Genomic DNA, 11,465 nt, shown 5'->3' on the forward strand with positions numbered 1-11,465 from the left:
CACAGGGTTCTACCGTGCACAGAGAACAATGTTATACATACACAGGGTTCTACCGTGCACAATCTGCTCTTTTAATTATGTGCTACATGTATTTTTGAACAATAGTAATAAAATAATTTAAAAGAGAAAGAAATGTCATGTTCTCCAGCCTCCACCAACAAAATATGAATTCGACTATATGTCAATAAGCATTTATTTTAGAATGAACAGAAGTTTGGCTATGTAAAAATCAGCCAGAGGTTTGGATGGTTTTAGTGATCCAGTCAGTGTATTTAGATATGAATGTGTAGACTGTAGGTCTGTTGACACGACCACATCCTCCAGCAAACGACACCACTCCCCTTAGTGCATCTCTACACACCAACGGGCCACCAGAGTCTCCCTGAAAACACACAGACAATGCATGTTGATTACTCACACACACACACACACGCGCACACACGCGCACACCTGACAAGTGCCAGCTCTATCTTGTCCGTAACCAGCACACAGCATTCCTCCGGTGATGACAGGGGAGAAGTTGTAGTAATCAGGTGAGTTACACATCTTCCTATCGATCACGGTGACATTGACAGACAGCAGGACATCAGACTGGTCACCATTCTCCTTCGTGTGCCCCCATCCGGCCGCAAAGCACCGTGTCCCAGCCGGGACACCCGATGCAGGCTTTGGGTTGATCCATGACTTTCACGGTGTCGGTCAGCTTCACTGGTTTCTTCAGCTGGAGGAAACCAAGGGACATAAGCAGGGGGGTGCAAAATGGACCTTGACCTTATCAAAAACATCCTTACCTTCCTGGAATTGTGTTGGAAATACAGTAATTACCCAATAATTACTGTAATGCGCTGTATTGTAACACAATAATTACTGTAATATGTTGTATTGTAACACAATAATAACGCACCTTGGTCTCAACCTTTAAGTCTTTACTGAAGACTCATCTTCTCAGGGTCATATGATTGAGTGTAGTCTGACCAGGAGTGGGAAGGTGAACGGAAAGGCTCTGATAAACGAACCGCCCTTGCTGTCTCTGCCTGGCCGGTTCCCCTTTCCACTGGGATTCTCTGCTCTAACCCTATTACAAGGGCTGAGTCACTGGCTTTACTGGGGCTCTCTCATGCCGTCCCTGGAAGGGGTGCATCACCTGAGTGGGTTGATTCACTGATGTGGTCATCCCTGCCTGGCTGGCACCCTCTGGGTTGTGCCGTGGCGGAGATCTTTGTGGGCTATACTCAGCCTTGTCTCAGGATGGTAAGTTGGTGGTTGAAGATATCCCTCTAGTGGTGTGAGGCTGTGCTTTGGCAAAGTGGGTGGGGTTATATCCTTCCTGTTTGGCCCTGTCTGGGGTTGTCCTCGGATAGGGCCACAGTGTTCCTGACCCCTCCCGTCTCAGCCTCCAAGTATTTATGCTGCAGTAGTTTATGTGTCGGGGGCAAGGTCATTTTGTTATATCTGGAGTACTTCTCCTGTCCTATTCAGTGTCCTGTGTGAATCTAAGTGTGCGTTCTCTAATTCTCTCCTTCTCTCTTTCTTTCTCTCTCTCGAGGACCTGAGCCCTAGGACCATGCCCCAGGAATACCTGACATGATGACTCCATGTCCCCAGTCCACCTGGCCGTGCTGCTGCTCCAGTTTCAACTGACCTGAGCCCTAGGAACATGTCCCAGGACTACCTGACATGATGACTCCTTGCTGTCCCCAGGCCGCAGACCGTGCTGCTGCTCCAGTTTCAACTGTTCTGCCTTATTATTATTCGACCATGCTGGTCATTTATGAACATTTGAACATCTTGGCCATGTTCTGTTATAACCTCCACCCGGCACAGCCAGAAGAGGACTGGCCACCCCACATAGCCTGGTTCCTCTCTAGGTTTTGGTCTTTCTGGGGAGTTTTTCATAGCCACCGTGCTTCTACACCTGCATTGCTTGCTGTTTGGGGTTTTAGGCTGGGTTTCTGTACAGCACTTTGAGCTATCAGCTGATGTACGAAGGGCTATATAAATAAATGTGATTTTATTAGATTTGTATTGTAACACAATAATTACTGTAACAAGTTGTATTGTAACACAATAATTACTGTAACAAGTGGTATTGTAACGTTAAAAAAAAATGCATTCCACCGTGTCTTTGCTTTCACAAACATCTGGGGAAAAAATCTAGTTTGTATTTTTAAATTTAGAAAGTATTTAATACGTTATCGTGCTGTTATCATGTTCTTTATTACAATAATATAATATAATCCTTGTTTTGTATTTAGCCTGACCTTTATCAGCATGATATCGTGGCGTAACTCTGCAACATTGTAGTCGGGATGAGGAACATGCTTCTTCACGGCTACGAGCTGTCTGGAAGCCTTCGCTTCATTCTTCACCGAGTGGACACCCAGATTGACATTCTTGATTCTAAAAGACAACATCCAGAATCAGATTATTTGAAACGACGTGTTGGATGTTTTTTATTTTACCTTTATTTAACTAGGCAGTTAAGAACAAATCCTTATTTTCAATGACGGCCTAGGAACAGTGGGTGAACTGCCTTGTTCAGGGGAAGAAAAACCTTGTTAGCTTGGGGGTTTGAACTGGCAACCTTCCGGTTACTAGTCCAACGCTCTAACCACTAGGCTACCCTGCCGCCCCTACACTGGCACAGTCAGGTACAATGCAATACAACAACACTACAAAATAAAACATGACCTATTCAGCACAATGAAATTGACTTGATTCATTTCAGTAGTCATATTTTAATTTGTTTTTATTACGTTAATTAGTTATTTACACAAATATACACAACAAAAACATTTGGTACTGTGACAACCTACCTGTGTGAAAACCATCTCGTCCGTACTTTACAGTGGGCTGCAGTCAGGACCCCTGACTCGTTGATGATCCTCCACAGACTAGACCTTTGAAGTGGATCAGTGAAGAATGGAGGCATGTTGATGAGGTCATGGTACATACATACATACCCCCATCCCTGGTCCTCCAATACCCCCATCCCTGGTCCTCCAGTACCCCCATCCCTGGTCCTCCAATACCCCCATCCCTGGTCCTCCAGTACCCCCATCCCTGGTCCTCCAGTACCCCCATCCCTGGTCCTCCAGTATCCCTATCCCTGGTCCTCCATTACCCACATCCCTGGTCCTCCAGTACACCCATCCCTGGTCCTCCAGTACCCCATCCCTGGTCCTCCAGTACCCCCATCCCTGGTCTTCCAGTACCCCCATCCCTGGTCCTCTAGTACCCCCGTCCCTGGTCCTCCAGTACCCCATCCCTGGTCCTCCAGTACCCCCATCCCTGGTCCTCCAGTACCCCCATCCCTGGTCCTCCAGTACCCCCATCCCTGGTCCTCCAGTACCCCCATCCCTGGTCTTCCAGTACCCCCATCCCTGGTCCTCCAGTACCCCCGTCCCTGGTCCTCCAGTACCCCCATCCCTGGTCCTCCAATACCCACAACCCTGGTCTTCCAATACCCACAACCCTGGTCCTCCAATACCCACAACCCTGGTCCTCCAATACCCACAACCCTGGTCCTCCAATACCCACAACCCTGGTCTTCCAATACCCACAACCCTGGTCCTCCAATACCCACAACCCTGGTCCTCCAATACCCACAACCCTGGTCTTCCAATACACTCAACCCTGGTCCTCCAATACACTCAACCCTGGTCCTCCAATATACTCAACCCTGGTCCTCCAGTACCCCCATCCCTGGTCCTCCAGTACCCCCATCCCTGGTCCTCCAGTACCCCCATCCCTGGTCTTCCAGTACCCCCATCCCTGTTCTTCCAATACACTCAACCCTGGTCCTCCAGTACCCCCATCCCTGGTCTTCCAATACACTCAACCCTGGTCGTCCAGTACCTCCATCCCTGGTCCTCCAGTACCCCCATCCCTAGTCTTCCAATACACTCAATCCTGGTCCTCCAGTACCCCCATCCCTGGTCCTCCAGTACCCCCATCCCTGGTCTTCCAATACACTCAACCCTGGTCGTCCAGTACCCCCATCCCTGGTCCTCCAGTACCCCCATCCCTGGTCCTCCAATACACTCAACGCTGATCCTCCAGTACCCCCAAGCCTGGTCATCCAATACACTCAACCCTGGTCCTCCAGTACCCCCATCCCTTGTCCTCCAGTACCCCCAACCCTGGTCCTCCAGTACCCCCAACCCTGGTCCTCCAGTACCTGTGTGGGTTGGGAAACATTGTTCTAAAGCACATACAGACACTGAGTACCAAGAGAATGGAGAACATCCAACATTATCACACAGACACACACACACACTCTTACCTGTGTGCAGATACAAATGGAGAACGGTGCCGACCCAGAGACTGAGGACTCTGAAGTGTGTCATGATCCCGTTGTTCAGAGGGATCTGTTGTAGAGATGCTGTCTAATGTAGACCTGGTGTAGGAATTGGTCTGCAGAAAGCTCTGAGGTGTTCTGGTTTCTCTCTGACCTTGAACCTCAATACATACTCAACTCAAAGGATGTGGTTGTTGTCTGAGCTCACAGCGAACATGTAGACTACCGTAGACACACAAACACAAAGACACACACACACAAAGACAGACAGACAGAAACACACAGACCAGGTACGACAAGATGGTGGGTCCCCACCTCCCATCATCTTGTTGTGGCCCCACCTCTCCATCATCTTGTTGTGGCCCCCACCTCCCACCATCTTGTTGTGGCCCCCACCTCCCACCATCTTGTTGTGGTCCCCACCTCCCACCATCCTGTTGTGTTCCCCACCATCTTGTTGTGGCCCCCACCTCCCACCATCCTGTTGTGGCCCCCACCATCTTGTTGTGGCCCCCACCTCCCACCATCTTGTTGTGGGCCCCACCTCCCCATAATCTTGTTGTGGCTCCCCCCTCCCACCATCTTCTTGTGGCCCCCACCATCTTGTTGTGGCCCCCACCTCCCCATCATCTTGGTGTGGCCCCCACCTCCCACCTTCTTCTTGTGGCCCCCACTATCTTGTTGTGGCCCCCACCCCCCATCATCTTGTTGTGGCCCCCACCTCCCACCTTCTTCTTGTGGCCCCCACCATCTTGTAGAGGCCCCCACCTCCCATCATCTTGTTGTAGCTCCCACCTTCCACCCTCTTGTCGTGGCCCCCACCTCCCACCATCTTGTTATGGCCCCCACCTCACATCATCTTGTTATGGCCCCCACCTCCCACCATCATGTTGTGGCTCCCACCATTTTGTGGTGGCACACACCATCTTGTTGTGGCCCCCACCTCCCACCATCTTGTTATGGCCCCCACCTCACATCATCTTGTTATGGCCCCCACCTCCCACCATCATGTTGTGGCCCCCACCATCTTGTTGTGGCTCCCACCATTTTGTGGTGGCACACACCATCTTGTTGTGGCCCCCACCTCACGCCATCTTGTTGTGGCCCCCATCATCTTGTTGTGGTCCCCACCTCCCACCATCTTGTTGTGGCCCCCACCTCCCACCATCTTGTTGTGGCCCCCACCTCCTACCATCTAGTTGTGGCCCCCACCTCCTACCATCTTGTTGTGGCCCCCACCTCCCACCATCTTGTTGTGGCTCCCACCTCCCACCATCTTGTTGTTGCCCCCATCATCTTGTTGTGTCCTCCACCCTCCCATCATTTTATTGTGGCCCCCAACTCCCCACGATCTTATTGCGGTCTGGAGCAATCCACTGAGGATACAATGACATTTCAACGTGTAAACGTCGGTCATATTTGGTTGAGACGTCGATCAATGACATTTCAACGTTTATTCACCCACTGAAAAATACAGCCAACCAGTGGAGGCTGGTGGTAGGAGCTATAGGAGGACAGGCTCATTGTCATGGCTGGAATGAATGGAATGGAGTCAAATCAGTGGTTTCCATTTGTTTGATGTGTTCGATATCGTTCCATTTATTCAATTTCAGCCATTACAATGAGCCCTTCCTCCTATAGCTCCTCCAACCAGCCCCCTCTGCAGCCAACATTATATATACCGACAAACAAAAAGGTTTTATACTATCGCGTTTGAAAACTATACTCAACAAATAATCAACTACATTTAAATATTGGTGTGAGGTTAGAGTTAGGTTGGAGTGAGGGACGCTTCAATGTCCCCCTACATCCATCTCCAAGGTGATTGTGATCTGATTTGACCAAAATACTCCATTACTCAACAGTGATTATCTTCAGTCCATAAACTCAAAAGTGATTATCTCCAGTCCATAAACTCAACAGGGATTATCACCAGTCCATAAACTCAACAGGTATTATCACCAGTCCATAAACTCAACAGGGATTATCTCCAGTCCATAAACTCAACAGGGATTATCCCCAGTCCATAAACTCAACAGGGATTATCACCAGTCCATAAAATCAACAGGGATTATCACCAGTCCATAAACTCAACAGGGATTATCACCAGTCCATAAACTCAACAGGGATTATCTCCAGTCCATAAACTCAACAGGGATTATCACCAGTCCATAAACTCAACAGGGATTATCACCAGTCCATAAACTCAACAGGGATTATCACCAGTCCATAAACTCAACAGGGATTATCACCAGTCCATAAACTCAACAGGGATTATCACCAGTCCATAAACTCAACAGGGATTATCACCAGTCCATAAACTCAACAGGGATTATAACCAGTCCATAAACTCAACAGGGATTATCACCAGTCCATAAACTCAACAGGGATCATCATCAGCAGTCCATAAACTCAACAGGGATTATCTCCAGTCCATAAACTCAACAGGGATTATCACCAGTCCATAAACTCAACAGGGATTATCACCAGTCCATAAACTCAACAGGGATTATCACCAGTCCATAAACTCAACAGGGATTATCACCAGTCCATAAACTCAACAGGGATTATAACCAGTCCATAAACTCAACAGGGATTATCACCAGTCCATAAACTCAACAGGGATCATCATCAGCAGTCCATAAACTCAACAGGGATTATCTCCAGTCCATAAACTAAACAGGGATTATCACCAGTCCATAAACTCAACAGGGATTATCACCAGTCCATAAACTCAACAGGGATTATCACCAGTCCATAAACTCAACAGGGATTATCACCAGTCCATAAACTCAACAGGGATCATCACCAGTCCATAAACTCAACAGGGATTATCTCCAGTCCATAAACTCAACAGGGATTATCACCAGTCCATAAACTCAACAGGAATTATCTCCAGTCCATAAACTCAACAGGGATCATCACCAGTCCATAAACTCAACAGGGATTATCACCAGTCCATAAACTCAACAGGGATCATCACTAGTTAGTTGTCACACCTCTTGTAGCTAGAGAGTCGTCACACCTCTTGTAGCTAGATAGTCGTCACACCTCTTGTAGCTAGATAGTCGTCACACCTCTTGTAGCTAGATAGTAGTCACACTTCCATTAGCTAGTTAGTCTACACACCCCCAATAGCTAGTTAGCCTACACATTCCCAGTAGCTAGTTAGTCTACACACTCCCAATAGCTAGTTAGTGTACACACCCCCAGTAGCTAGTTAGTCTACACACCCACAGTAGCTAGTTAGTCTACACACCCCCAGTAGCTAGTTAGTCTACACACCCCCAGTAGCTAGTTAATGTAGACACCCCCAGTAGCTAGTTAGTGTACACACCCCCAGTAGCTAGTTAGTGTACACACCCCCAGGGGCTAGTTAGTCTACACACCCCCAGTAGCTAGTTAGTGTACCCACCCCAGTAGCTAGTTAGTCTACACACCCCCAGTAGCTAGTTAGTGTACACACCCTCAGTAGCTAGTTAGTCTACACACCCCAGTAGCTAGTTGGTGTAGCTAGTTAGTCTACACACCCCCAGTAGCTAGTTAGTCTACACACCCCAGTAGCTAGTTAGTCTACACACCCCCAGTAGCTAGTTAGTGTACACACCCCCAGTAGCTAGTTAGTGTACACACCCCCAGTAGCACACCCCCAGTAGCTAGTTAGTGTACACACCCCAGTAGCTAGTTAGTCTACACACCCCCAGCAGCTAGTTAGTGTACACACCCCAGTAGCTAGTTAGTCTACACACCCCCAGTAGCTAGTTAGTCTACACACCCCAGTAGCTAGTTAGTCTACACACCCCAGTAGCTAGTTAGTGTACACACCCCCAGTAGCTAGTTAGTCTACACACCCCAGTAGCTAGTTAGTCTACACACCCCAGTAGCTAGTTAGTGTACACACCCCCAGTAGCTAGTTAGTCTACACACCCCCAGTAGCTAGTTAGTCTACACACCCCCAGTAGCTAGTTAGTCTACACACACCCCCAGTAGCTAGTTAGTGTACACACCCCCCAGTACACACCCCAGTAGCTAGTTAGTGTACACACCCCCAGTAGCTAGTTAGTCTACACACCCCCAGTAGCTAGTTAGTCTACACACCCCCAGTAGCTAGTTAGTCTACACACAGTACACTACACCACAGTAGCTAGTTAGTCTACACACCCCCAGTAGCTAGTTAGTCTACACACCCCCAGTAACTAGTTAGTCTACACCACCCCCAGTAGCTAGTTAGTGTACACCCCCAGTAGCTAGTTAGTGTACACACCCCCAGTAACTAGTTAGTCTACAGTAGCACACCCCAGTAGCTAGTTAGTCTACACACCCCCAGTAGCTAGTTAGTCTACACCCCAGTAGCTAGTTAGTGTACACCCGCTAGTTAGTCTACACACCCCAGTAGCTAGTACACCCCCAGTAGCACACCCCCAGTAGCTAGTTAGTCTACTACACCCCCAGTAGCTAGTTAGTCTACACACCCCCAGTAGCTAGTTAGTCTACACACCCCCAGTAGCTAGTTAGTCTACACACCCCAGTAGCTAGTTAGTGTACACAACCCCAGTAGCTAGTTAGTGTACACACCCCCAGTAGATAGTTAGTCTACACACCCCAAGTAGCTAGTTAGTGTACACACCAGTAGCTAGTTGCAGCTAGTTAGTCTACACACCCCCAGTAGCTAGTTAGTCTACACACCCCCAGTAGCTAGTTAGTGTACACCCCCAGTAGCTAGTTAGTCTACACACCCCAGTAGCTAGTTAGTCTACACACCCCCAGTAGCTAGTTAGTCTACACACCCCCAGTAGCTAGTTAGTGTACTACACCCCCAGTAGCTAGTTAGTCTACACACCCCCAGTAGCTAGTTAGTGTACACACCCCCAGTAGCTAGTTAGTCTACACACCCCCAGTAGCTAGTTAGTCTACACACCCCCAGTAGCTAGTTAGTGTACACACCCCCAGTAGCTAGTTAGTCTACACACCCCCAGTAGCTAGTTAGTGTACACACCCCAGTACTGGTTACTACACCACAGTAGCTAGTTAGTCTACACACCCCCAGTAGCTAGTTAGTGTACACACCCCCAGTAGCTAGTTAGTCTACACACCCCCAGTAGCTAGTTAGTGTACACACCCCAGTAGCTAGTTAGTCTACACACCCCCAGTAGCTAGTTAGTGTACACACCCCCAGTAGCTAGTTAGTCTACACACCCCCAGTTAGCTAGTTAGTCTACACACCCCCAGTAGCTAGTTAGTGTGTAGCAGTCACACCCCAGTAGCTAGTTAGTCTACACACCCCCAGTAGCTAGTTAGTCTACACACCCCCAGTAGCTAGTTAGTCTACACACCCCCAGTAGCTAGTTAGTGTACACACCCCCAGTAGCTAGTTAGTCTACACCCCCAGTAGCTAGTTAGTGTACACACCCCCAGTAGCTAGTTAGTCTACACACCCCCAGTAGCTAGTTAGTGTACACACCCCCAGTAGCTAGTTAGTCTACACACCCCCAGTAGCTAGTTAGTCTACACACCCCCAGTAGCTAGTTAGTCTACACACCCCCAGTAGCTAGTTAGTGTACACACCCCCAGTAGCTAGTTAGTCTACACACCCCCAGTAGCTAGTTAGTGTACACCCCCAGTAGTAGTTACTACACACCCCAGTAGCTAGTTAGTGTACACCCCCAGTAGCTAGTTGATCTACACCCCAGTAGCTAGTTAGTCTACACACCCCCAGTAGCTAGTTAGTCTACACACCCCCAGTAGCTAGTTAGTCTACACACCCCCAGTAGCTAGTAAGTCTACACACCCCCAGTAGCTAGTTAGTCTACACACCCCCAGTAGCTAGTTAGTCTACACACCCCCAGTAGCTAGTTAGTCTACACACCCCCAGTAGCTAGTTAGTGTACACAACCCCAGTAGCTAGTTAGTGTACACACCCCCAGTAGATAGTTAGTCTACACACCCCCAGTAGCTAGTTAGTCTACACACCCCCAGTAGCTAGTTAGTCTACACACCCCCAGTAGCTAGTTAGTCTACACACCCCCAGTAGCTAGTTAGTCTACACACCCCCAGTAGCTAGTTAGTCTACACACCCCCAGTAGCTAGTTAGTCTACACACCCCCAGTAGCTAGTTAGTCTACACACCCCCAGTAGCTAGTTAGTCTACACACCCCCAGTAGCTAGTTAGTCTACACACCCCCAGTAGCTAGTTAGTCTACACACCCCCAGTAATAGTTAGTGTACACAACCCCAGTAGCTAGTTAGTGTACCCACACCCCCAGTAGATAGTTAGTCACACCCCAGTAACTTGTTAGTCTACACACCCCCAGTAGCTAGTTAGTCTACACACCCCCAGTAGCTAGTTAGTGTACACCCCAGTAGATAGTTAGTCTACACACCCCCAGTAACTAGTTAGTCTACACACCCCCCAGTAGCTAGTACACACCCCCAGTAGCTGTTAGTCTACACACCCAGTAGCTAGTTAGTCTACACACCCCCAGTAGCTAGTTAGTCTACACACCCCCAGTAGCTAGTTAGTCTACACACCCCCAGTAGCTAGTTAGTCTACACACCCCCAGTAGCTAGTTAGTGTACACCCCCAGTAGCTAGTTAGTCTACACACCCCCCCAGTCACACACCCCCAGTAGCTAGTTGGTCTACACACCCCCAGTAGCTAGTTAGTCTACACCCCCAGTAGCTAGTTAGTGTACACACCCCCAGTAGCTAGTTAGTCTACACACCCCCAGTAGCTAGTTAGTCTACACACCCCCAGTAGCTAGTTAGTCTACACACCCCCAGTAGCTAGTTAGTCTACAGCTAGTTAGTGTACCCCCAGTAGCTAGTTAGTCTACACCCCTAGCTAGTTAGTCTACACCCAGTAGCTAGTTAGTCTACACACCCCAGTAGCTAGTTAGTCTACACACCCCCAGTAGCTAGTTAGTCTACACACCCCCAGTAGCTAGTTAGTCTACACACCCCCAGTAGCTAGTTAGTCTACACCCCCAGTAGCTAGTTAGTCTACACACCCCCAGTAGCTAGTTAGTGTACACCCCCAGTAGCTAGTTAGTGTACACACCCCCAGTAGATAGTTAGTCTACCCCCAGTAGCTAGTTACCCCAGTAGCTAGTTAGTCTACACACCCCAGTAGCTAGTTAGTGTACACACCCCCAGTAGCTAGTTAGTC

The 11,465-nt window shown here is 48.7% G+C and overlaps 1 pseudogene; it reads right to left on the reverse strand.

Moving 5' to 3' along the window:
* Window positions 1-229: 229 nt before the first annotated feature.
* On the reverse strand, window positions 230-2,932 carry LOC135505882 (granzyme A-like; annotated as a pseudogene).
* Between the last annotated feature and the right edge of the window lie 8,533 nt (window positions 2,933-11,465).

Source organism: Oncorhynchus masou, chromosome 1, assembly GCF_036934945.1.
Source record: "Oncorhynchus masou masou isolate Uvic2021 chromosome 1, UVic_Omas_1.1, whole genome shotgun sequence".
Taxonomy (NCBI): Eukaryota; Metazoa; Chordata; class Actinopteri; order Salmoniformes; family Salmonidae; genus Oncorhynchus; species Oncorhynchus masou.